Genomic DNA, 27,756 nt, shown 5'->3' with positions numbered 1-27,756 from the left:
TGTTCAAATCTCTCTTGTATGTGTAGCCTTTTGGTGTGACCTACAGCATTCAGCTTTCTGCTTATGTCTATGACATATTTACATACATATTCACACACATTTGTTATGATTAATTCATATCATATGATCATAAACATCCTGCCTCACCAATCTGTATGTGTTTTTGAATAGATAACGTGTTTATCCAGATACCCAGCTATGCGTGTTGGTTTTGACCCCGTGTGGGAAACTCTGTTGACTGCTCATGGGGTCGAAGTTGAAGTCCAGAGCATCGCCATCCATGAGCGTGTCGTGGAAGGACGGTTTCTACATCACACTCCACGCACCCTGCTCGATCGACATTTCATCTAAGTCACTGGGCAGCCGCTCCGGGTGGCTGTGATGGTGGTGAATGACACAGTCCGTTGCCTGTGGAAAAACATTGCCATTGGTGTAATTCGGCCCTCCGGGCTCTCGCATCCGGCTCCGCCTCTTCCCAGTTTGAGCGTGATGAGGCAGGTGTGGTTGTAGCTTCACTGTTACCGAGGCGAACAGGATGCCCGTGGGGTAAAGGGCACAGCCATTCATGCCCAATTGCTGGCGAAGGCAACTGATGAAGCGAGCGCGGGGGTGACGTGTGCTGGTGCACGAGGGTGAGGATGCGTGATCATTTTGCCCCCCGTGTCCCATTTGTCCCAGACTAGCATAGCCTAGGTAGCACTGTCGCCCTTCTCCAGACCCCACTGACTCTAAAGACTGCCATCATGTGCCCTCTCGGATCGGCATCTGCGCTCAGAAGCTCTTTGAGCAGACCTGCAGCACAGTTGTACTGACTCACGAAGGGGCCGTAGCCTCCTGGTTGACTGTCTGATAAAGTCGGTTGATGGCAATGGGACTCAGTCCGCCCACCCCGGCCTGTACATACAGGCACTCCCGGTAGTCCCTGCTGGGACTTGGGCCCCCTGAGGACCCATACTGGGCGAAGTTGTAAGAACGGGTACCCAGGGCTACCCTGCATCATGGGAGAAGACAGCGCAGTTAGTTTGGCATCTTGGCTGCCCTGGGTGTTATTTTTGGCTGAAATGAGGTTGAGGTTGTCTAAGAGATTGTCCATCATCACGTTCTCGGAACCGTGGTGACCCGTCACTTCAGACAGGCTGGGGAGGGGGCCGCCCAGTTTGGTGCCCGGGTACCCGATGGGAACCTCACCGGCCTCGTCCTCCTCAGGTAGGAAGGGTGAGTGTCGGCCACTGAGCGTACTGGCATCAGAGCTAGCACGGGTACGAAAGGTGGTCCAGGGTTCAAAGTCATCATTGCTGTGGAGGGTTGGGGCTGCCGAGCCATTTTGGGTACTGAGACCCAGGACTGTTAGAACCACCATCCAGTCCCACTCTGCAACGACATCTACAGATGCAAAAGAAGAGCTATGAAAACAACTGTAACACATTATTGCTCAGATATATATTGTTGTAAGTCACTTTTACACAATGTCTCCACTGGAAAGTAGCACAACTACTGATCATCTCAGAGTTGTTCATGATGCAAAACCAATGAGATTTAGTTTGGAGGCCATGAATTATTGAGTTTTTTTATTTCTAGGTTGTTTTAGAACAAAGAAGTACAAACCCAATTCCAAAAAAGTTGGGACACTGTACAAATTGTGATTAAAAACAGAATGCAATGATGTGGAAGTTTCAAATTTCAATATTTTATTCAGAATACAACATAGATGACATATCAAATGTTTAAAACTGAGAAAAATTTATCATTTTAAGACTTTAAATTTCATCATGGCATCAACCACATCAACACATCTCCCAAAAAAGTTTGGGACAAGGTCATGTTTTTACCACTGTGTGGCATCCACCTCTTCTTTTTATAACAGTCTGCCAAACGTCTGGGGACTGAGGGGACAAATTGCTCAAGTTTAGGAATAGCAATGTTGTCCCATTATTGTCAAATACAGGCTTCTAGTTGCTCAAACTGTCTTAGGTCTTCTTTGTCGCATCTTCCTCTCTTTATGATGCAGCCAAATGTTTTCTCTGGGGTGAAAAGATCTGGACTGCAGGCTGGCCATTTCAGTAGCCACAAGATCCTTCTTCTACGCAGCCATGATTTGGAATTGATGCAGTATGGTGGTCTGGCATTCATGTCATGTTGGAAAATGCAATGGTCTTCACTGAAAGAGATCGACATTCTGGATGGGAGCTTATGTTGTTCTAGAGAACTTGGATATATCCTTTGCAGCATTGATGGTGCCTTTCCAGATGTGTAAGCTGCCCCATGCCACACGCGCTACTCAGCAAACCCATACCATCAGAGATTTTTGGTTAGGCAGGCTTCTGAACTGAGCGAGCTGATAACACAACTTGGGTTGTCCTTGTTCCTCTTTAGTCCGGGTGAAATGGCGGTCCCAGTTTTCCAAAAAGAACTTCCAAATTTTGATTCGTCTGACCACAGCACTGTTTTCCACTTTGCCACAGTCCATTTTAAATGAGCCTTGGCCCAGAGAAAAAGCCTGCGCTTCTGGATCATGTTTAGATAATGGCTTCTTTTTTGACTTATAGAGTTTAGAGCTGGCACACGGCGAATGGCACAGTGGATGTGTTCACGACTTCAATGTTTTCTGGAAGTATTCTTGAGTCCATGTTGTGATTTCCATTACAGTAGCATTCCTATATGTGATGCAGTGCCGTCTAAGGGCCCGAAGATCACGGGCATCCAGTAAGGTTTTCCGGCCTTGACCCTTACGCACAGAGATTGTTCCAGATTCTCTGAATCTTTGGATGATATTATGCACTGTTAGATGATGATAATTCAAACTCTTTGCAATTTTCTCTGAGAAAAAACTCCTTTCTGATATCTGTACATCTATTTTCATCGTCGCAGCATTGGGGGACTTGGTGATCCTCTGCCCATCTTGACTTCTGAGAGACACTGCCACTCTGAGAGGCTCTTTTTATAGCCAATCATGTTGCCCATTCGACCTTCAATAAGTTACAAATTGGTCCTCCAGCTGTTTCCTATATATGTACATTTAACTTTTTTCGGCCTCTTATTGCTACCCTGTCCCAACTTGTTTTTGGAATGGTAAATCTCATGAAATCCAAAATGAACCCAATATTTGGCATGGACATTTCAAAATGTCTCACTTTCAACATTTGAAATGTGATCTATATTATATTGTGAAAAAATATAAGTTTCTTTTATGGAGATTTGTAATTATTCCATTCCTTTTTTTACTCACAATTTGTACAGTGTCCCAAACTTTTTTGGGGAATCGGGTTTATAATTTTACACAGAATTCTTAGCACCACTAAAAAATTATTGCATAACATTTTTTTTAATTATTATTTTTTAATTCGTTTTTCTTCTTCATTCAACTGTTTTATTTAATTATTAGTTTAAATTAGTAGTCCTGAGACCAAACCATAACAGTTAAACCATAACAAGTGGTTAGGGAAAATAAAGTAGCTTGAAGTGCCTCTCAAAAACGAACTCAAATAAAGGGCATGTTGCACCAGTTTATGCTTTCAGTGATTGACTGCTTTATAAATTACAATGTGACCAATTTAGTTAAGGCGTTTGCCATGTGCCACTTATACTGACAGCCGAAATTCAAATTCAAAGACAAGATTTTCTTAACAGTATGTATAATTAAGAACTGATTGCAGATGCCTTATGTCGAGGGTATTTTGTAAACCCATACACTGAGGTTTTGGCACACAGTAAATCTGCACCTAGTGGGCAAGCAGAGATTTTTTTCCCCCCCTTAACTGACCTTTTTCTTGGCTGCTCGTCCACGCTCTTTTGTGAACTTGCTGTGTTTGTCCATGGAAGTGGCTCTCCGGCGTGTTCCGAGACTTGCCCGCTCAATAGTTTCCCCATAAACTCTTAGGGTTCAGCCGATCCACCATGAAGCTCTTTCCCCGTTCCTGTCATTCTGGACGCGCACAAAACGACTGTGCCAAGGAAACATATTGTGTCTGATTGAGTTCTGTCAGGGAGAGAGAGAAAGAACGCAGATTGAGAACATGAAAATCTGAGTATACACATCTGACCCCAGAAACCAATCACAAGAGGTGGAAATGACCTGCAATCATCCAAATCAAGGTCATAATAATCTTGCTTTTATGTTGTAAGACACATCAGGAGACCAGAGAATAACAAAAACATACGAGATAAACCACGTCACATAAAAAGAGACGTGCCTTTTGATTGACAAAAACAGCAATATTTATGTTACCAAATCACTTACACCTAATCAAAGGACAATCATATACAAGCAGCCTTTTCAGAGGCTATTGACACTATGAGTAGAGCATAGCAAGTTAGCTGGCGAGGAAAAGCTGTATATTTCATGATCCTTTTTGGAGGCAAACACTGAACTCAACCTATACACACACATCCTGCACTAATAATATTTTGTCTGCTTCAGTTTTCCATTCACACCTGACAAGCCTACATCTACTAAGAAAGAGAAGAGAGAATCATCATAGTACAATTGAAAAGTCTCACCATATTTTGCTAGCTTAACTCACTTATTGTGATTCCTTTTGGAGAAAAGTGAAGTCATTCAGGCCTGAACTGCTCACTGCGAAGAGATGAACCGGATAAAAGTAACACATACAGATTTTCGAAAGAGGATAAAGGTCAACTGAAAATTGAAAATGGGAACGTGATTGGTACATTTGCTTAGTTGTGGGACGTTTGATGATCCCATTTGCCATCATAATTATTAAAGTATAAAATTCCCCGTGTTACCAGGAGGTCATAACAGAGTTATTTCACAATAATAATGGTTCAAAATAAGTGTAAATGTGACCATTTATTAGTCGTAGTTGTGGAGGGGGGGTGTATGAATGGGCTGATGGATTGAAGTGTTTTCAAATTAAGTGGACGTGTAAATTGAATCTTTTGTAAATGATGAACAAGTAAACATTAAAAATATATAAGTCCATAATGACAAATGGGCTATAATTACTAATTTTTCAGTTGGTAAAATTTGTGATATCCATCCTTATTCTACATTAGCATAAAAATTTGGGATCAAGAAGTTATGATGACAACCGAATGCACAAAATGTAAAACCAATGCCATCACCACCATTATCATAAAATTTTTTGTAAAAAATGTGACGACCGGAAACTGAATAGAGGACTGTTTTAGTAAATTCAAGTAATGGTACTGTATCAAAAGAAAATAAGAAAGTTAGAAATTGCAACATACACCATAGACCATGAGTGGATCCACATTGTAAAACACTTTGAATCTTTCAAAGGGAAGAGTTTGCTGGTTCTATTCGTATGTGATTAGGTGGCTCTAAAATATTCAAAACAGACCAAATTCTTGAGTGGGAAGAATTACTAAATCAACACTAGAAAGTTGAAGCAGTTGTGACTGTACTGGGCTCCACAAGCAAATTAAGTATTTATGTATTAACTACATTTTTTAAAATCAGTGTTACTTTACTGACGGGGTGAACTGTCTGTTTCCTGTGTAACAGGAGTAACTTGGTATATGAAGAGGGAACATCGGGAGCAGAGGCTCAAGCCGGTGAAGAAGAAGGTCTCAAGCAGAAGGTCAACCTTTGATGCTGAAGGTCATGGACCATAGAGGTCAAGTTGAGTGAAATGCGGCTTCTACATCACAGAATCAGTGAAGCGAGCGCCCGCATAGATTTGAACAGGGTGAAACGAGTACCGGGTCGTGCGCAGGGGGGGTCTGAATGAAACATCCCGTTCTGGATCTTACTGTCCGGTTATCCCCGGTTTAACTAGCCCTACTGTCGTCGACTAGGATAAAGAATATGAGGGAAGAATATGACGCGGGATGTAAGGATGCTGAGTGGATGACAGGAAGAAGGACGACAGTAACTGGAAGTGAATAGAGATTACAATGCGAGGAATGAGAAAGAGAGGTACCACGTAGCCTGGCGGTAGGCCAGTAAAGTTGCGTTGAAGAAGGGACTGGCAGTAATGCATTGAGTCATAAAGGAGGAGGAGAGAGGAGGGTGTGTTGAGGTAGAGCGGGGCAGCGGGAATGTTTTCCCTGCTGAGAGAGGGATGGGGTCGGTGAGTTCGATGTGTGTGGTAGAGGAGGAACAGCCTCTCCAGTACTGCCTGACAGACCCTTGCAAACAGACATAGAGAGAGGTAATAAACTTATGGGGCTGTCTGGCGTCTGTCTACACTGTAACAGACCCCCACAGCCACAGACTCGCCCCCCCCACTCCGACCCAGCACCAATCAGAGATGAGAGAGCGAGCGAGAGAGAGAGAGAGAGAGAGAGATGAGAGAAGCGGGCATGAGGGAGGAGAAAGCACACAGCACCGAGACATAATAGGGATTGCCTGGATCTATGTTCAGGCCAATAACTGTTAAAAAGTGCTAATATAAAAAATATATGTTGCTCTTTTATAATATAAAAACTTATAATATAACGAAAATACAATGTGAATATATTATATAATCTTTCATATCTGTTGATATAAAATTCTATACTTATTTATATTTATATTTTTTAATACTATGTTGTAATTCAAATTAAGGAATTTTTACTTTTTAAATGAATTAAAAATAAAAAATGTACAATTCAAATGCATGTTAAAAGCGATTTAAAACCATATACAACATCTATAATATACAATAGTAAAAAATGACTATTACATTTGAGATTTTCTAACGATTTTCTAAATGAAACAGTGTTATTCATTTTGTAGATTCAATTTTAAGTGATGCTTTAGTGTGCAGCCAAAGGTGCAATGGAAAAGTATCAGTAACCATTATAGTACCATTATATTGTATATTCCAAAAGGAAAAAAACTGCACCCATAATACCACTCAGTATTTTTCATTACCTACTCTCAGTCAAATAACAGTCATTACAATAAAAAAAAATTCATTAAATTTAGTTCTACCAGATTATAAATAAAATAGGCATTTTTCTAAAATGAAACGGTTTTACAAATTGTAACACAAGGATTTTATTATACTCAGTAAAACATACTCTTCATTAAACACTTGTAATTTTTCAGGTGTTTTTTATTTTGGTTCGCCCAACTTTCTGTACCAAAAACATAATTTGAACAAAAAATTGTCTCTTGTGCTATTGAAAATATCCACTTCACTCCCTCCTTTAAAGGAGGGAAAAAGACAGAAAGCATAAGAAAGGATATGTTTTTGGGGGAGTGTTCCAGTCTACTCAAGGCATAACTTTCATTCTATAGTCATATAAGCAGATCCCAACACAACACTCAATTCACCAGGCACACTGCACACCAGGCCGGGGCGGCAAGGATTATGCGTCACTACAGGGAATATACGACGGAGGAAGGTGTTACCGTTTTAATTCAAACTGGTGATCCGATCACATGTTCCAAAAAAGAAAAAAAAAAAATTCTCTCTAATGACTGAATAATTTCAGGTTAAGGTAGGGTTATGTACGCAAGCTCCTCAAAATAGGCTTTAAGCCTGCAGTTTAGGTCTTGTGACTACTGAATCGGAGGCCATTTTTATAATGTAATGTACAATACAGGAAGTAGTATGCCAGGTTTGCATGATCTGCTCCCCCTAAATCAGGAAAAAAAGGGCCCACTTTAGAGTTCTACCAATTCATAAACAAGACACATCAGCGCATCAATTCAGGCTGTGTCACATCTGCACATGCACATATCTGCAAATGAATTTTGAGAGCTAAGGTATTTTCATACAAATAAATATATTTCATAATATAGATAAATGAAAAGTTCTTTTGGATGGAGGGTGAATAAAATTGACAAATTGTCTTTTGGGTGAATTAACCGAGTAATGCTGGTCTGAGACAGGAATTGGGACATCTATTCATAGGTGTTGGGGCCTCCCTCTCTCTACCCTTCTCTTAGCAAGTATCAAGAGATCAAGGCGAAATATGACCTTTGGTCTCAGATCTGGGGTATCCCCTACTTATCTGGCGACAGTAAAAAAAGTGTGCATTAAATCCCCTTTGGGTAGATCTAGTCAACTAAGATGTGAGATGAAAACTGTGACCTATGCACCAATTTCAACACAGATGTGGGAAGTGTACGAAGGTTTGTGCAAGTGAAACTCATCTAATTTCAGGCTTTTACATAAAGGTTCATCAGTTTGTCAGTCAAACAGAATCAGCTCCACATGCAATAAATGAAAACAATGAGATGCAGCCATCATAAGGAAAAACTTGCATGGGCACATGCCACTCAAATTACATTACGGACTTAGCAGTTATTTACCATTATTTTTAATTAACCTAATAAATAAAATATTTTGATAAATGATATATTTATTTACAACACCTACTAATATATAGAAATGGAGATATAAGCAACTAATACATTATAAGATGTTGTGGTTTTTTTTTATATATTAAATAAATAAAATATTTATAAAATATCAATTGAGTTCAGTGTCACAGTTTCGACATCACACCATCAGCATGAAAAATTTACATTTTTATAATTATTTGTTATCTAAAATAAAACTAAAAATAATAAAAATATCTTCCTAAACTTTAATAAATGAATTATATTAGAATGTAGAAATTATAATATAACCTGAATTCAATGTCCAGTTCTGGCACACTTTTATAGGATAATTCTTGCAGGTCTATGACAAATTGGTACCAGAATGAATTTGCTTGTAGTACCCCGGTGTAGTGGCAAATAAGGGTGTTTGAGGCACAACGGGTGGTGTTGCATGTGTGAAATTATAATCGACAGAGGTATTTTCTTCATTGCTAGTGCGCAACAGGCTATGCTGAAGGGGTGGTTCATCAGTTTGTCAGTCAAACAAGACTCAGCTACATGCACTAAATGAAAACAAGAGATGCAGCCATGTCTAGGAAAAACTTGCATGGGCACATGCCACTCAACTTACATTACGGTACATTATGTACCATTATTTTTAATAACTGAATCAATAAAAAGTTGATAAATATATATTTATTTAAAAACTAATATATATAATAAATGTATATTATAAGCAACTAACATTATAATATGTATCTATTAAAATAAATAACCGTATTTAATGAAAATATCAAATTGAGTTCAGTGTCACAGTTTCTAATCAACCCAGCATCATGAAAAATTACTTTTATAATTTTATTGTATCAAATAAAACTAAAATAATTAAAAATATATTTCATTGAAAAAATATTGAATAATATTAATATAATTAATGAAGTATGAATATACATATAAACTGAATTCAATGTCACAGGTCTGGCACACTTATTATATGATAATTCTTTGCAGGTCAGTATGACAGAAGTGGTAAACAGAAGTGAATTGCTTGTAGTACCCAAAGATGTAATTAGCGGAAATGAGGTGGTGTGTGATGCTACAAAGGGTGTGTGTGCATATTATTGGAAATTATAATCCTCAGAGGTATTTCTTCAGTGCTAGGTGCCAACAAAGGCTTTATGCTAGAGGGTCACTATGTAGTTGAGTGTGTGTGTCTGTGTGTGTGTGCACGTGTGTGTGCGTCAGATCTCCTGAGGGATTTATAACACAAGTCGAGAAGAAGAGAAACCCCATCTCTGCATCCTGTCTGACGCCCCCAGACAGCACACACACTTACTGCCACTCAATAACAAGCAGTCATTATTAATCAGCCATCACCTTCTAGCACGTTACAAAACTCATCAACATAACCAAACCTCACATTCACATATTATGTGAACAAAAGACAACAATGATTTTAAACAGTTGACCTTAAAGGGATACTCCACCCCAAAATGAAAATTTTGTCATTAATCACTTAACCCAATGTCATTCCAAACCCGTAAAAGCTTTGTTCATCTTTGGAACACAATTTAAGATATTTTAGATGAAAACCGGGAGGCTTGTGACTGTCTCATAGACTGCCAAGTAAAATACACTGTTCAGGTCCAGAAAAAGTATGAAAAAGCATCGTCAGAATAGTCCCATCTGCCATCAGTGGTTCAAGCGTATTAACATTATGAAATGGCGACAATACTTTCTGTATTACACGAAAAGGGACGAAAGAAAAACAAAAATAAGGACTTTATTCAACAATTCCTCTCCTCTGTCTCTCCCCACATCCACTGTAAGCGTCATTTTGCTTAGATATACTATGCTTCCACTATACTGTGTCAACCGCACCACAAGGAATCACGTTTTCTGTGATATTTTACGCTGCTGAGAAAGAAAAATGATACATCCGTCGCAGCGCAGCTATTTTGGAAAGAGCATGGCTTACCTGCCGTACTACTCGAATTCTCCAAAAATAGGTACGCTGATTGTGGGGAGACCTATACAATTCATTTTCGTAAAAAATCTATAACGGTGATGTGAGATTAAAGTTTACAATAGTGTCATGAAGTCCACTTGTTCACAATTCTGAGCTACAGTCACATTGTGGAATCAAGTTACACTTATGAGAAAAAGTAGCAACTGAGATAAAGACACATGTGAGACCATTAATAAGGTCACATTTTGAGATGTAACATTGTGGCAACACTGGAAACAATTTACAAGAGATACCTGAATAGTCACAATGTGAGATAAATCGTGAGACATTGGCACCACTGGAGATATTAAGTTGCATGTAAAACATTGCGAGATATTAACAATGTGAAAACATGAGCGGACGCACTGATTATGAACTACGGAGACACGATTGTGACCCGATATTGAACAGTTTGTCTTTGCAACGCTTGTGAGATCTGAAGCGACTTCCTTGATTTGAGCGTCTAAGATAACCCGGAATCACTTCGGGATATATTTCCCCTTTTATTCTACGTATTTAGGATTGAAGACTACTTAGCAGCGTTACCACTTTTTCCCCCTTGCCCTCCCCCCCCGCCCCCCCCCCCCCCTTTTCCTCCGGCATTTGTTTCGGTGGTAAGGGACTTCCTTGACAGTGTAGAGATTGGCTTGCAAATTGCTCTAGGCAGAGCGGCTTCCAAAAAATGGCTCAAGTGGATCGGATATCTCCCTGCTCGCTTTGTGGACTTGAAACAGTCACGGCTGTGGAGGTTCTTGGCAGTTGCTTAGAAATGGAGGTGTAAACATGCTCGCCGCTGAGAAACAACAGGTTCAAACATGGCAGCCAAGTGACTTGGATAACTCCTAACCATTAGCGCTTAAATTTGACTGGACAGTCCAGACGTACGTTGCTTGACCACAACGATATTCATTCCAGTCCGAGTGCTATACCAAGCAGCTGTTGTCGCCATATGCTTTTGACCTTACACGAACCCCCCACGTTTTGTTTCGCTTGAATTCAGATCAGTTCCGACAACCAGTGCCTGCTGGACTCAGACCTGCCAGTTTTCGTAATGTGCACAAAGCTCAATATGTCTGTTAACTAGGCATATAAATATATATAAAAATAAATAAATGTAAGCAGATGACCAAGACTAAAATACATGTCAAAAATTCTTTTCCAGTTCTAGGTTGAGACAATGGTGTCAGTGGGTGAGTTTCAGTGAGAAGAGATAAGCACAAGTGGAATGTTACAAGTTCAACAGAGAGAACGGCCAAGAGGTCCTCAGAGATACAAGCTGTGATAAGAGAGACTTCCAATGGGCTACACCACTTCCTCCTGCGCACATCCGCTTTATCTCTCTCTCTCTCTCTTACTCTCTCTCCTTCATTGTAAATATTTACCACTGAAGTGAAAAAGAAAAGAATAAAAACATTTGGGTCTCAGGGAACCTGTTATGAATGAAAAACTTAGGTTAGTAGTTCTTTTAGCATTCTATATATACATACATTCAGCATTTATCCTGAGCAGTCATCATTTTCAGGAGGAAGTGTTTAAGAGTACCAGAGTCGCGTAACATGCACCATAACAGTTTATGATACAGGCTTAACTGATACCTTACATTTTGTGGTGGGGTGAGGTGACCTCTTTGACTAGCAACTACCCAGAACACTCTAGATACCACGTGGCAAAGTATTAATAACCAATTAGAGGTCCTTAGCAACCACACTACTGTATGCAAATGCTTTCACCATTACCTTAGGACGGTGGGATTTTCTTCTTGGGCTAATATCACTCACATTTTCTTTAAAATATGCAAAAAAAAATGTAGAACACTGTCAATTCAGTTATTTGTAGTTATATTTTAATTATACTAAAAAACTACAATTTACGTGAAAGTGGAAGTCCGTGCCATTGTCAAAAAGGGTATAGTGACCCATACTCAAAAATTAGATGCTCTGCATTTAACCCCACATCCAAGTGCACACACACAGCAGTGAGAGTGAACACACCGTGAAACACACACCGGAAGAAGTGGGAAGCTATGATATCCAGCGCCCGAGGGCAACTGGGGGGGGTTCAGTGCCTTGCTCCAAGGGCACTTCAGCCATGGGTATTGAGGGTGGAAGAAAAGCTTCTGATGCATTCACTCCCTCCAGCCTAGAACTCCCTGCCCAGCACCGAGACTTCGAACCTCACGACCTTCGAGTTTACAAGTCCAAGTCTTCTAACCATTCGAAATACAGTGGCCTTTATAATAATAAATAAATGTATATAAAATTAAAAACGACAACAAATTAATAATTTCTTTTTATAATTAAAGGGATACTCCACCCCAAAATGAAAATTTTATCATTAATCACTTAGCCCCATGTCGTTCTAAACCCATAAAAGCTCCATTCCGTCTTCAGAACACAATTTAGCTTTATTTTGAATGAAAACCAGGAGGCCTGTGACTGTCCACATAGACTGCCAAGTAGTAGGATGGGAGATATATAGCATCACGATTGTCACACGCACTTGTTTCATCAAGTAAAGCCGGTCCCCTGAATGCCGCTAAATAAATCATCACCTGCTTTCAAATGGAGCGGCATTTAATTCGACCGAGCCGTAGATCAATGACCAAGCTTCCGCAATATCAGCGTTCATTACTCGAAGCATGAATTCGGCCTTCGATATCATGAACGCGATATTGCGTAGCGTGGTCAGTGATCTCACGGCTCATGGTCTATTAAATCACCAGCTCGATTTGAAAGAGGTGATGACGATTAGGGTTATCGAGGAACACGGCTTTACTGACGAAGATGGCGCATGTGACACATCTCGATGCGAGTATGCTCGCCCAGCCCGTTACTGCCAAGGTAAAGTAACAGGTGTCAAGGTCCATAAAAGGTGTAGAAAGTCATCTTCAGAATACTCCATCTGACATTCAGGACGTGCAATCTGGGTATATATGAAGCGACGGGGGGAACAGCTTTTTGTAAGCGAAGAAAACAAAAATAACGAACTCTATCAACAATTCCTTTGTCCAACAGTTTTCCTCTGTGTCTCTCCATATCATCCATATGCTGAGTATGCTCTTCTGTCTCATCCACGCAAAAAGGATGTGCTGTTTTCTTTCAAATCAAAGATTAAATGCATGTAGAAACAAGCGCATGCCTTGTGGCCAACAGTGGATGATTACAAGAGCATACGCCGCATACTTTGGCAGTCAATGGGACAGTCACTGAGGCCTCCCGGTTTTTCATCCAGAATATCTTAAATTGTTTGTTTGAAGAAGACGAATGAGAAGCTTTTACGGGTTTAGAACGACATGGGGCTAAAGTGATTAATGATAAAATTTTCATTTTGAGATTCGAGTATCCCTTTCAAGCACAGAATTTTTACAAATAATTTACGTGATCTTTTCTTAAAAGTGATAATTAACTGAACATTTCTTTGTTATAAAAATAAACTGAATTCAATATCAGGACCTCAAACAAAGATTTCAGACCTTCCAGTAACGCCCTACAGAAATACCGTAGCACTGTAATCTGGAGTAGTTCTTAAAAGTTTAATAATAAAGATTTAGACCTTAGAGTAATACAAAGCACCGGCAGTTCTGAAGAAATCTTTTAAGCTGCATTACAACACGCAGGCTGGCACTTTACCTTAATGTTCTGTGTCACAGAAGAGGGGACAGGAAAAGATGGATCGTTAAACGCAAGAACGTACATAAACTTACACGCGGTTCCTTGGTGCCTAAAGACTGTAATTCTATCTTGTAATTTTTTTTTTTGGCTCGTTGTAGAATAAGACATCCTGCTCTGCCATTCCGGGTAGGGATCAATGCATTAAAATGCCAAGAGCCCTAATCTGGCCTTGTTCACAAAGTCTGGTTTTGCTATTCCTTTTTGTTTCTTTCGGTTACGTAGTTAGAAAAACAATATGCACAACGCTGAGCCGTAAGTGTGCTGTATTTAGTGTGCATACTGGCAGCTGGGTTTATTTGAAGTGAGAGTGGAATACAGATACAGAGCAAGGAGGCGACACACAGACGAAACCTGGATCATCCACCCGCTTGAGGCAGTTAAGAGGATGTTAACGGCCCACGTAGAGCCCCTCGCTTGGCCTTGACCTCGTCAGGGAAAAGCTGCAGTGAAGTTCTGATAGGAGCCCTGTATGCCCTCCCGCGTCTGCCAGGCCCTGTTGGTCCCCGCGCGGGCACCTGACCGAGACCGCCACACAGGGGCCGGCCAACGGGACACATTGGGGAGTAGAAATCGCCTTAATAACTGATACAAATACCCTGCCCTATTGAGGGTGTAGCGAAAGAGGAACAGTGCCAAACAAGAGGTTACCTTTGATAATAGGAATGCTTCTCTGTGTTGGCTCTGACATCGTGAAGAGAGTGTCGACTAATTGCCTGACCCAGTATTTTTTTATCAGGTCAGTCACTGTAATGGGGGTGGTTAATGTTTAAATGACATTTGTTGCAGCGAGAAGCAACAATACTACTAAGTAGTCGGACTGCCACAAAAAATGAATGATTAACTGTTTAGGTTTCAAACAATAAACTAAGCCATTTAGCACTTTGAACCCTTTAATCTTGCCCAAAGCCACTGTTTATACCTCAGGATGTTGCTCTTTTATGTTTTTAGAGTTATCAGTTATGGCAATATCACCTTTGTCTCGGATTGTTCCAGAAAAATTGGACGAAACAAGTTCTCTTAAGCCCATCCAAGGATGCTTTTTTTGAATTATATTTGATTAAAAAAATATGGTAAAAAAAAAATATGTTTGAAAAACGAGTAATATTGGTGATATGAATATTATTACAATTACAACTGTTTTCTATTTGAATTTTTTTTTTAGAGATGTCTGTGATGGCAAAGCTGAATTCATCACATTTATCCTTCGGAGGTCATTCTAATATGACAATTTAGTGCTCAAGAAGCACATTTCTTATTATTATCATGTTGAAAAGCAGTTGGTGTCCCCCCCCCCCCCCCCCCATGGATTAATATTTTTGGTAACGATATTTTTGGCCGGCGACAGTGGAAATATCTTTTTTTTTTTTTTAGGATTCCTATGTTTTTAGGTAATATAGAAAGTTCAAAAGCATTTATTTGAAATGTACAATCTTTTGTAATGTCCTAAATGTATTTTTCAGTCACTTTTGATTCAAGTTAATGCGTCTTTAATGTTTAAAAGTATTATAATTTCTTTTGGGGAAAAAAAAAAAAAAAAAATGTACTGAGCCAAAGTTTTGAATGTTATGTGTTATACAGTAGTAAGAGTTTTGAGGGCAATAAAAACTAATTTGCCTGTTTTGGATGCTGGTCGTCAACTAGCGTAACTAGCAGGACTTCATACTGTAGGTGCAACCACCAGCTTCCCCAGCAAATCTAGGCGGTACCTGATTAGCGGGTTTTTGAATCTCCGACCTTTGATTGCAGATGTGTGAGACTTTCTAAAGAAACGTTGGCATTTCTAAAGTCCTGAAGAGTTAAAAGACTCCTTCTCTTTTTGCGCTTCCATTTAAAATCTCATTGCTGACTAAGAGAAAACGTACCAGCAATATTGATCTTGTTTGTGATTTGTTTGCCTGTGAGGTGTTTTGTGTGGTTACACACATCTATTTCACTCAAAACATGTTCACACACATGTGTGCACAGGGACAAACGAGGGCAGGACAGTGGTCACAGTCATCTCGACACCCACTTGAGGTGTTATCATGCTTTTTCTAACTGCTTTCTCACAACCCCACCCACATCAATCCAGACCCACCTTCATGAACTAACTCTCCATACCACACGAACCACCTGGGTTGAACTCAGATCTGTAGTTTTATCATTTCATGTGGTCACTCCGAGGGGGGGCAGGAAAGGCAGAGATCAACTAAAAAAGCATGTAAGGGAACAGCATGAAATGAAACCACACATTTCGTCTCTTTCACACACAAAAAAAAAAAAAAAAAAAAAACAAAACAAAAAACCACACACACACACACACACACACACACACACACCACACCACACACACACACTTTGAAGGTGATTCAGCTCTTTGCTGTTGAGTGAAATGAAAATGAAAATTTTCTATATAGATCACAATGTGCATTTCAAATTAATTATATGTGTGTGTGTGTGTGTGTGTGTGTGTGTGTTTTGGGGGCTGTGAAACCAGAGCAGCGTGCTACAGCCTCTTTTTTTCATTCCGCTTTAATAACAGGGGACCCAACATGAACTTTGTCACTCACTAAAATGAGTTTGACTGTTCATTTCACCCTTTTAGGTCTTAAGAGACTTTTCAATTTATTCTTTTAACGTTCTCTCACATCTGGCTCAGGGTCAATTGGAAAGAGAGAGACTACATAGAGGTTTGGCACACTGTCCTTTAAAACGTACACAGGAGGAAAGGTGGTTTGTACTAGTAAAGGGCACTGAAGGTCTGAGATCAAGTACTTGTTCTATTAAAGAGAGAGATGACCTTAAAACAAAAAATGTCGTGTCATCATTAACCCACCATCATCATGTGGTTCCCAAAAGCAAGCCTTATCTATTTATCTTTCATCTCTGCCCTTTTTTTCCCAATAACAGAAAAAAGCGTTCTGTCATCCTTCTCTCCTCTCTCTACTGTTACGTCACACAGATCAAACCATCCCAATGCACGCAAAGCATGCACGCCGCGTAACACAAGCACTTGCCCCTCCGTATCATGTGATTCCAACTTAGCAACAAAATGTCCACGCATATTCCTTGTGACCCTCACGTTGGCCGAATGTCAAAATGTGCACTTTTGAGAAATCTGAAGTAGGTTTTCATGTCACTTGTTAACATATAGTATTGCGGAAAATACGGAGACGTATTGAGCGAGGTAAGCTGTGCCATGTGCCCAGAGTTTGACCTACTGCACTCGTTGTGGCTAAAACGGTTAATGTACACCAGCCACTGAAGGAAAAAACAGACTTCCGGCTAGGCGCCAAGCATTGAGGGTCTCTCTGCCCACCGGTATCCAGTGAGACAACAGCCTCCCCTGAGAGAGAAAGCAAGAAAAATACGGAACCGAGGGACCCCTTCTGAGGGAACACCCTCCTGAAGACAAGCACCTGGCCTTTGTGTGCATGTATCAGAGCAAAACGTGCTTTTGTGTGCAATTGTGTGTTGTGTATGAGTGAATGTTTTCACGTGTATGTGTGTGTGTTACGGCATGCGGAGAACAGCACCCACTCAACTAGCCCCCCAGAGGCTTGCAGGGGCGTGTGTGTGTTTATTGTGAGACGGTGTTAAAGAATAAAGGCGCAACCGATCCTGTCACTCCCCTTTGGATATTTTCTTGCCCTGTCGCAAATTCTCCATTCTTTACATACCTACAAAAAAAAAAAAAAAAACACCCCCCCCACCCACCATTAATAGAAAAATATTTTAGGACAAATTTTGAAATCATATCTTTGTTTTTCCATTTCACATTTTGTATGTGATATCCCTGATTTCACATAGAAATTATAACAATTTTCCACTTTATGTTTTTTTTTTTTTTTTAGCATTTTCCATTTCAACAGTTGACATTTTTGCCATCATCAAAGGTTTATGGCATTGGTGAAGTCATGAGACCATTGAACAAGTCCAGTTTTGTTATTAAACTAAAATTAAAACTAAAACTATTAAAAATCATCTTCAGAAATTGAAACAGACTTGAATGAAAAAAAAAACAAATGAAAATTTGACTAAAGGACTAAAATACGAAAACAAATACTGAAATAAAAAATTAAATTAAATGCGATAAATAAATAATTAAAAATAAATAACAAAGTTACCAAAACAAATTAAAATTAAAATATAACAAATAAAAGCCTAATTCTAAATTGATTTTAATAAATAATATATACCAATAATAGTTTTTTAAATATAAAGTGATTCTACTACTACACTTTCCGTTTGCCACTGTAAACAACTTCCCTCTTCTGCTGATTGTACCAAGACCAAGTAGGCGGGGCTTGGGTAAAGTAATATTAACCAGTAATATCAGAGTCTAAACATTCATGATTCAATCAAATGCTGAAAGGATAAATCGAGACTAGTCCTATAATACCCTCCATTACACTCCACACAGAACATCACATTCACAAAGATCTACTCATTCTCAATGCTATGTCTTCATTCAGTAATTATGTTTGATTAATCTTTATAATGTTTTTCAGCAAAATAATAAACTCTCAGCCCTGTATTCACATCTATTCCTGCAGTGAATTGCACAGATTTCCCCACACAATCATTGCAAGAAAACATGAATAAAGGTCATAAAAATCTGTGCAGCCCTACACATGTCATGTTTTTTAATGGTGAGCAAAGGATTCAGCCTCCTTTTTTTTTCCCCCAGACTCATATTTGAGTTTTATAAAAATTTGATTTAGTGGAGAGTTAGCATCATCATTAATTTCCATGTGCTTTTTAATAGGATGGCAAAACTGCTTTATATTGTACAGCAGACGTCAAGTCTGAATTCTGGAATAAACCCAGAACAGGCTGAGGACGAGTTTTGTTGTCAAAACTCTGGTGCCCCCCCCCATCTCCCCTGGCCAGGGAGTATGTGTGTTTTTTCAGCAGAGGGAATGTCGCTATTTTCCAGGCCACTCAGCAGGGAAACGCATCATAACTCAGTGTGGGAGACGTGCACGTTTTTTGTTACAGGAAAGTGCAAAATAACCTCAAGCCAAAGGTTTCCACCAGGGCCACTGGACGCAACATGACTAAGGTCCAGTAGCGGCTGATGTTTTACAATGAAGGAAAAGGATATCACTGCTCTATCAGCAGAGGCCAGATAAACGGGCCATGTTTGATTTAGCCACGGTATTAATGAGATCCCTATGGGGAAACAGATATGATTTTGATAGCAGGCACAGGTGCGAGCCCAAATCTTTTTTTTTTTTTTTGCCAATGACATCCAAGAATTGAATTGAGCAAAAGTACCTGCCATAATATAATTAAAAAAAATTATATATATATATCTATATATATATATATATATATATATATATATATATATTATATATATATATATATATATATATATATATTATATATATATAATATGCTCAAGTCAAGAAAGACATTTTCTATACTAAAAAAAGTATATATTTCTACGAATAATGTGCTATTTATGAAAATGGAAACATAAAAAAAAGAGAAGAGGATATGCAGGCATTCTCTGAGCATGATTTACACACACAGGAAGGACATGGACTCTAATCAATGCTGAGAATGATTAGTGGTAGAAAATGGGGAAGTCATTCATCAGTGTGTTTTCTCAGAGAGAGCTGCTCTGTTACAGAGAGACACGGATGCGCAGCAGCACTGGACAACAGAGACATTTGTAGGTCAGTGACCCTTGTTAAGATGAGCGGGATATCAGAGGAACAGGAAAGCTTAGAGTTACACAAAACGATGCTTTAAACATGTTTGTTTTTTAGGTTAAAAGGGATAGTTCACTCAAAAATGAAAATTTCTGTCATCATTTACTCACCCTCAAGTCATTTCAAATCTGTTTGACTTTATTTCTTCTATGAAACACATAAGGAGACATTCTGAATAATCACGAACACGATCCAATCGAAAACTTGATTAATAAAGTCCAGCTGAATCATTGATTCAACATTGAATCAATGCTGTTTCAAATGTCAGCAATCTCACATTCTTTCTGATGTTGTCTTAGTACTCAAAAAGGGGGGAAAACATTCAGAAATTATTGTTAAGTGTGACAATATGCTATCAGAAACACTGCACAATATTGATGGAAGTGGTTCAAGTCAACTTCACTGTGTTTTCTTATGGAACGCAGAGGAAATGCTTTAAGGAACGGCGCAGATGGAAATGAGCGCAGTGCTCAGGAATGGAGGATGTTTGATGCTTTTCCCCTACAGTAGTAACCCCCTTTCCCTTCCCTTCCATTTGTCCTTCTCTCCTTTCCCTCTCTCCACAATTCTGAGGAGTTGTTGTCAACTCCTGTGATTGTGCAGTAGGGCTAGAGTACAGTGGGGCCTACAAAATACCCTCCGCTGCCTTTTAGTGATCCCAGTGACCCCAGATGTCTCTGAACTTTTCTGGGATTTAGTGAGAGGAATCCCACGAGTGAGAACTTTTAAACAGAAATGGGATCAAAGATCATGTATGCTTTATAGGGTGTAGGTACCATAAGAGGTCTGCATTTAACAACAATGCAGACCTCCCATGGTACCTCCGCTATATACTGTACATGGCGTCAGCGAGGTGCGTTCCTCTATATGACAGATCTGACAACAAGATGTGGTGGTTACCACCACCTGGATGTTATTGATCTTTTGAAGACACAATTTGAAAGACGATACAGCTGTCCTGAACAACCTAAACCTGGTACGCTGTATCTTTGCACCTTCGAGTGTGTTCATATATTTGTCGAAATTAATAAGAATCATTATCAAAAATTAAGAAAAAAAAATCATTTTCAACAAGCACTAGCAACAATTGATAATAACTGAACACCAAATCAGCATATTAGAGTGATTTCTGAAGGATCGTGTAACACTGAAAACTGGAGTAAAGGCTGCTGAAATGTCAGCTTTGCCTTTGTGGGAATAAATTAAATTTTAAAATTGTACTCAGATAGAAAAGTATTACTGTTTTTTACTGCAGTTTCGATCAAATAAATGCAGCTTTGATGGGAATAAAAAAAAAAAAAATCTTCTGGATCCAAACTTTTGAATGTTTTGAAAAATTATGAGAGACATGTTTTGTCTTTTGTGGTAAGTAAAAGCTCAGTGAGAGGTCTGATTTCTTGTTGTGTGGCTTTGACAATAAACAAATGTCTTATTGTCTTGCGTTCTGGAATACTTCAATAAAGTTGGCATGACTTCAGCTCTGATGAGTCCAGGGAATTTTTCCAGCTAAAAATGCATATGTCTTCCGTAGCAAGTGCAAACATGTTTTTGAGGAATGTCTCTGGCAAGTTAAAGGGTAAATTCCTGTCTATCTTATACCTATTTCTGTGTCTTCATCATAAAAGACAGTCTAGGCTTCCATGGTTCATTCTATCTGCAGGAATGCTACACCTCAGTGGAATTCAATGAAAATCATTTCAATTCAAATTTAGTTTTCTGCTATAGATGTGATATGGCCTTTAGACACCCATTCAAATAAATTAGCTTTAAAAATTCAACTGATTACAATTTACCTAAAGTTAACTTCAATTCAGTCCAAATCCAATCATTCATTACCAATCAATTCTACCCCAATAAAACAATTCTGCAACTGAAAATGTCCTTTTAACATTTTTTTTTTGTAAATCTCTCATTATGCCATATTATCACCAAATCTTGGATTCAGTCTTTTGTTTCAATATTTTTTTTTCTTCCAGTTTGTTTTCTTAAATTAGCACAGGTTTTGTATTACTTTATGGAACTGATTGGTCTTGTTGATCTGAGCTTATACACCTCTGTTTTTGAGTGAAAAAAAAAACATTAATTGTGGATGATTTGGGCAATGTTTTGGCAATTTGGCAAAGTTCAGGTTAATGAGGCCTATGACCAATCAGGTTCAAAAAGAAAAACAAAACCTGTGCTAATCGAAAGAAAACAAGTCAATAAAGATTGAAGACTGAATCCAATATTTGGTAATAATATAGCATAATGAGAAATTTTTAAGCAGCTTTTTATAGGCCGGCCATTTTTTTGTCGGGGAACATGAGTTCAACAAAACACACACACAAAAGCACAAAAATTATATTTTTGGGAGAAAGTTGTTAACAAAGTCATTAAGTTTTAGTCCATTGCAATAACACTGACTAGCATTTTCAAAAAAGAAAAACCTACCCGGTTCAAAATAACTTGAACACAGCATGAGGGTTAACAGTAAATCATTATTCACTATTATTTTTGATGCCAACAATGAAAGTACATAATGAAATAACTTCTCACATGAATTGTAATCATAAGTGACTAGATTACATTATTTTTCTGCATTTGGCACTGACATCCGGCTGTCGTTATTTGACATTTCAGTTTGGGGACTTTTACGCTGATATCTGATGAATTCAGAGGGTTTATCTTTTTGTCATGCTACTGTCCCATGCTTGCAAACTGATACGTACCTCTAGATTAAAAGCCACAGGTACCCACAGAGCCAAAGTCTGCACCAACTCTTTCATCTGTCTGTGGTACGGTGGAGCAGCACTGCATGTGCTTTCAGTTCATTTTCAAATCTTTCCTCCCTTTTCTTTCTCTCTTTCACTTTGAGTGTGTGTAAAAAGCAAAATGTCCCTCAATTTTTGCTGCACTTTGCAAAATGCTAATTACGCACTACTCGTGTTATGCAGAGCAGGTATCATCTACAAACCACAAACTTCAACTTCTGCACACTTCACCTGTACGTACTGACATTTATCTGTCAAATACATTCTGAGAAACTGCCCCAGAGTTCACAAACTGGATAAGATAAAGGTAAAATTCTAGAATTTTGATTTTAAAACTACCTAATGCACACTTTGAATCCACAAACAGGTCAAAAGTGACTATAGTTTTGGAGAATCAGTGACCAGTACACCTACACTCGAAACTTATTGAACAACAAACTAGGATACAAATTGGTATCTGCTCAAGATAAGCTTGAACAAATATTGTGTGTGTCTTGAAATAGCCTGAAAACACTAACGTACAAATGTATGGCTTGCATGTTTGTGCATGTGTGAGTGTGAGTGTTCAGCATGTGGGTGAGGTGAAAGCCTATGGTGAACTTCAAAGCATGTAGAGGTAAACAGGGTTCATGTGCTGTAAGTAGGGCTCAGAGTTAAACATTTTCAAAAGTTTGAGAAAGAGGGGGAAGTGAGAAAGCTGGGGTTTTTTTCTTTTAAATAACTAAATGAACACCACATGAGTTCATGTATTCATTCAGGAGAGTAACTCTTAGTGCCGTTAATGACATTGAGAATGGAATTAATATAGTAAAAATGGCAATAAAACGATATGAATGATAAAGGGTGTGTTGAATTACACAAGAAGAGCTAGAGTAAGGCTCCACACAAGATTGTATCACTATACCACAGACATAGTAACACATCTCTAGCTTTGGGTTGCAAACTGTCAAAGCTCTGAACACAGAAAGTGCACGCCATTTTTACAGTAGTCATGGTGCTTATTGGGGCACATGGGAATACATAACTGACCCACATTGAGTTCTACCTGTATGTGTGTGTGTTTTGATTACTCAAGGTGTATAAACAATGGTGTGCATATTTGAAGACACACAAGAATTATGAAACAAACAAACAAAACCTCATAAAATGAGTCTAAACACTATTCTCATTACTTCACTTTGACTTAAAGGGAATGAGTATGGACTCCCATTACATGCTCCACAAACTTGGTGGCATGACCTTTAAATTTTGACCTCTGAACCCCGGAGACATTTGAACCACAGGGTAGCATTTTTCACTTCAACCTCCTTGACTTCTATCTAGCAGCTACACCTAAATTCAAGGCTTGAAAAAATATATATAATGAACTAAACAAAAGTGATCAGTTTGCACACAATTCTAGCTTTGAATCAGTTATGATTATGAATCTTAAAACAAACAAGATTCCAGCGATAAGCAATCTGTCCACAATGAAACTGATGTGGCCCAAAAGGCACGATAACAGCCAATTAGAACACATTTGAACACAGTGTTTTGGACCAATGAGATTCCGAAGTGGAAAGAACCATTCAGCATTACACTATAGAAACCACAGCCAACCAGTCAACAAAATAACTGGTTATCACGGCCCCGTTAGGACAAAGGCTCTTTAGCACATGGTGTAAGTTTCAGATTAAAAGCAAAGAAAAGGAAATAAAGGTGGTGCAAAGATGGTATGTCTTCCATTAATAGACATTTGCATACAGTTTTTATGTCTTTCAAACTTGTTGCAAATTATTCTGATTAATATATGTCCCCATGTTAAATGTATCCAGCTGGCTAACATAGTTTCAAGAGTAATTTGTGGTGTCTTCCAAGCATCAGTTAGAAAGGGCTGAAAATCATAAAGAAATCGCATTATGACATCATTTTTCAGCAAAAGTTGTTTTATGAATTTATAGCTGTTGCAGCTTGTTACTCATGTAATATATATATATATATAAATATATATATATATATATATATATATATATATATATATATATACATACACATTTATAAAAATATTTTAAATATTTTATATATATAAATCTGAATTATAATCTGGAATCTACTGGGACAGGAAGCAGAATACTCTTGTATTGTCTCAGGTATGTAGACAGTATGATGATAAAGAACAGTCCAACCCCTACAAACATCCTACGAGTGACTGGAATGCTGAAACTCTGATGTCACAGGTGAATGAGTCCAGACGATGTTTTGCCGTGGCGTGTAGAGCCGATGGCGGTGAGGAGGGGGGGCGGACCACAACTTTCAGGTAAATGTGTCTCCCTGTAATGACAGGTAATCCTGCCAGTATTTTTAGCTCAGTGTTGGGAGGAGGCCCTGACATGTGTGACTGTAAGGATTTGTATTTCCATTTACGCACCGAGCATGCAAAGAAACAAAAGTGGCTTGTATGGAGCGGTGAATCAGAGACAGGAAACACAGTGTTCTTCTAGAGGTAAATGACAGGTTTGACAAAGACCCTTTCAACATTAAAACCACTCTCTGTTTGCTCCACCTCACTCGTGGCAGCCATACAGGACTCATGATAGATGGTTCTAGTCATCAGGCACCTCAAAGCACCTTAGGAGCTTTAGAAATGTGTCGTCAGATCACAAGACTTACTACATACCTCTGCATGAGCGCTGGAAAAATACTTCACATGACTACAACCGATGAAAATGACCACAGTTCAGTCACACAAGAAGATAAATAACAGTAGTTTACTCATAAAAAGTAGAAACTTTAAAGACTTTACTGGTCGCTCTTTTCATTATATTTTCACACAAAGCTGTTGTATGCCATAAGCTTAGACTTTGAATAATATAGCGCACAAGACGTATGGACCACTTTTTAACAACGGTTTTGCATCCTTTTTGAAGCATGAGCTTTCAGTAACAGCATGCAAAACAAATTTTCTTTCTTCACAGAAGAGAAAAAGTCATACGGGTTTGGAATGAAATGAGGGCAAGTAAAAAAAAATTTAACCCTCTCTCTACATCAGGCTGATGACAGAAAGCCAGTCCACATGTTCTTCTGTCAAGGATATTAAACGGTTAAACTGATCTGGCATCAGCAAAATCGCAATTGATACTGGGGTTGTTATGCATTCTTCTGAACACTCGGAGCTCAGGTCCCTCCTCTTTTGAGCCTTAAATTCCATAACAAACCGCATGTTTGAACCAAACCATAACAAATCCACAACTGCGCTTTAGAAGGATAATTGTTACCGTCATATTAAGCTACATAAAAAAAGCCACCTAAACATGTGCTTCATAACACCAAAGTAGCTAGTAAAAAACAAGTCAAGTCAAAAGCATTTAACTGAATTAAATTCACTAGCTCTAAGGTATAAGAGATATATGGTGGGACAGACAGTTGTGGGTGATTGAAGGGGTGGGCTAGACCATGATTGGTCAGGCTAAACCCACCCAGGACCCCCTGTAAAGCTTGCCTACATTAGGTTACCAACAAAAATGACCAGACAGGTATGTAATTAGGTCAGGCAAAAAGGTCATTTAGGAGGAAATACAGCTAAATAAATCAATAAATCGTGTTTCTTGATTTTGTTAGATTTATACTTGAAATGATAAACAATTAACTTAAGGTATATTCTCAAAATAAATAAATAATAATCTTAATGTCCTACACATTCAATTAATCTTCTTTTAAGGAAGTTTAAGTGTTTTTACTGGAAATACAGATAAAAATATTAAGAAAATTTGTGTAGAAGATTACTATCAGATATGAATTGTAAAATATATTAAAGTGTAAAAATACGTCCATCCTTCAACTTATTGTGAATCACATGCCTTATTTTTCCTCATTGTATTCTTTTTTTATATATAATTGAATTTCTTATCTTACAGTAAAATTAAAATCATTATTTTATGGGCACATTAAAGGATGCTTGCAGTGTGCAAAAATACTTCTATATGTTAGTGTATTTAAATATAGAATACAATACGGGACCTTTAATGCTACTTTTAATGGCACTTGTGCTTAGCCTTGGAGAGAAATTACCTTCCAGCCGGCTGAGCTGTTGCTGTCGCCCTTATCTTTGAAGTAAGGGACGCTCTTCACCATCCACTCGTAGATCTGAGACAGGGTGAGTCGCTTCTCAGGGGAGCTCTCGATCGCCTTGGTGATGAGGTCAGCGTATGACATATTCCCCCACGCGTTCCTGCGAGACGAGCTGCTCTTCCTCTGGGCCGCTGCAGGGCTGGAGCTGCTGGCAGGGGCGGGGAGCGGCGGCACCTGTTGCGGGTGAGTCAGCTGGGGATTCGGCTGCTGGGGATGAAACGCAGTTGTCCTGGCAGTGAAAGTCGTTCAAAAGGACGGGTTTCTCCTCCGGGTAGTCCTCGGTCTCTTCTAGTAAACTTAGGCTGTTGATAAAGTCCACGATGCCTTGCTCCGGCTTGACGGACGGTGCCGGGGAGGACGTGTTCGAGCTCCCCGGCTCGCTAGATTCCGGTCGGTGCAGTGGCCAGGTGCATGATCGCGGCCGGGAGAGAGGCTCGAAATCCGGGTCGATGTCAACCAGCTGTTGCTGCGGTTCTGCCATGTCAAAATTAAAGCCAAAGTCCTTAAACAGAGGATAAGTGCAGTGAAGATTTTGTCTAGTTTGCCAACTCTAACAATCGCTCATGGTCAGAACTGATGGTTGTAAATGAAATAACTGTTATGAAGCGCTCTCCGGGTGCAGCGTGTTTTAGAGTAGAGTGAGCTGGCCACGCCCACAGCTGGAGTGACAGCCTGGACAGCCAATCACAAGCGCGTATTCAAAAGGTAAACAGATTGCGTTTGGCATAATACACGCTACTCCAGTTCTTCACTTTTTATGGCAAGGCTCATTTAATATTTTTTCCCTCTGAAAAACAAAGTTGTATCTTTCATCACTTTTTTTTTAGTTAGTATTCATCGCTTTATGTGACTCATAGGCATCTATTTTCAAGTTCACTAGTAGTAATTATTCTTAGTGACTAGTCACCTATTAGTCGCTATTATTTAAAGAGACAAAAATTATCTATCCCTGGTTGGGACATTTTTTTATGTCACTAGTTCACTAGTTAAAGCTGCAGTCCGTAACTTTTTTTGGTTAAAAATAATCCAAAATAAATTTTTGAGAAAGTACAAAACCATCCATTTACTAAAACAATTTACTTACCGTATACTTATTCCTAGTAACTAGTCCACTTTTAGTTTAGAACTTTCAGTATACTATAGTATCTATCCCAGATGTTACTCGAAAAATCTCTTACATCACTAGTTCACTAGCTAAAAACGTGAAGTTAATATCTCTGAGCAATAGACCCCATATGATCCAGGGGTAAAAAATTGCAGTTTTATCATCATTATTGGC

At 38.9% G+C, this 27,756-nt stretch overlaps 1 pseudogene; it reads right to left on the bottom strand.

Moving 5' to 3' along the window:
• Positions 1-27,189, bottom strand: LOC109083902 (annotated as a pseudogene).
• Between the last annotated feature and the right edge of the window lie 567 nt (positions 27,190-27,756).

Source organism: Cyprinus carpio, unplaced genomic scaffold (genome assembly GCF_018340385.1).
Source record: "Cyprinus carpio isolate SPL01 unplaced genomic scaffold, ASM1834038v1 S000006658, whole genome shotgun sequence".
Classification (NCBI taxonomy): Eukaryota; Metazoa; Chordata; class Actinopteri; order Cypriniformes; family Cyprinidae; genus Cyprinus; species Cyprinus carpio.
The sequence above is the reverse complement of the archived record's forward strand: the minus strand, read 5'-3'. Positions and strand labels throughout refer to the sequence as shown.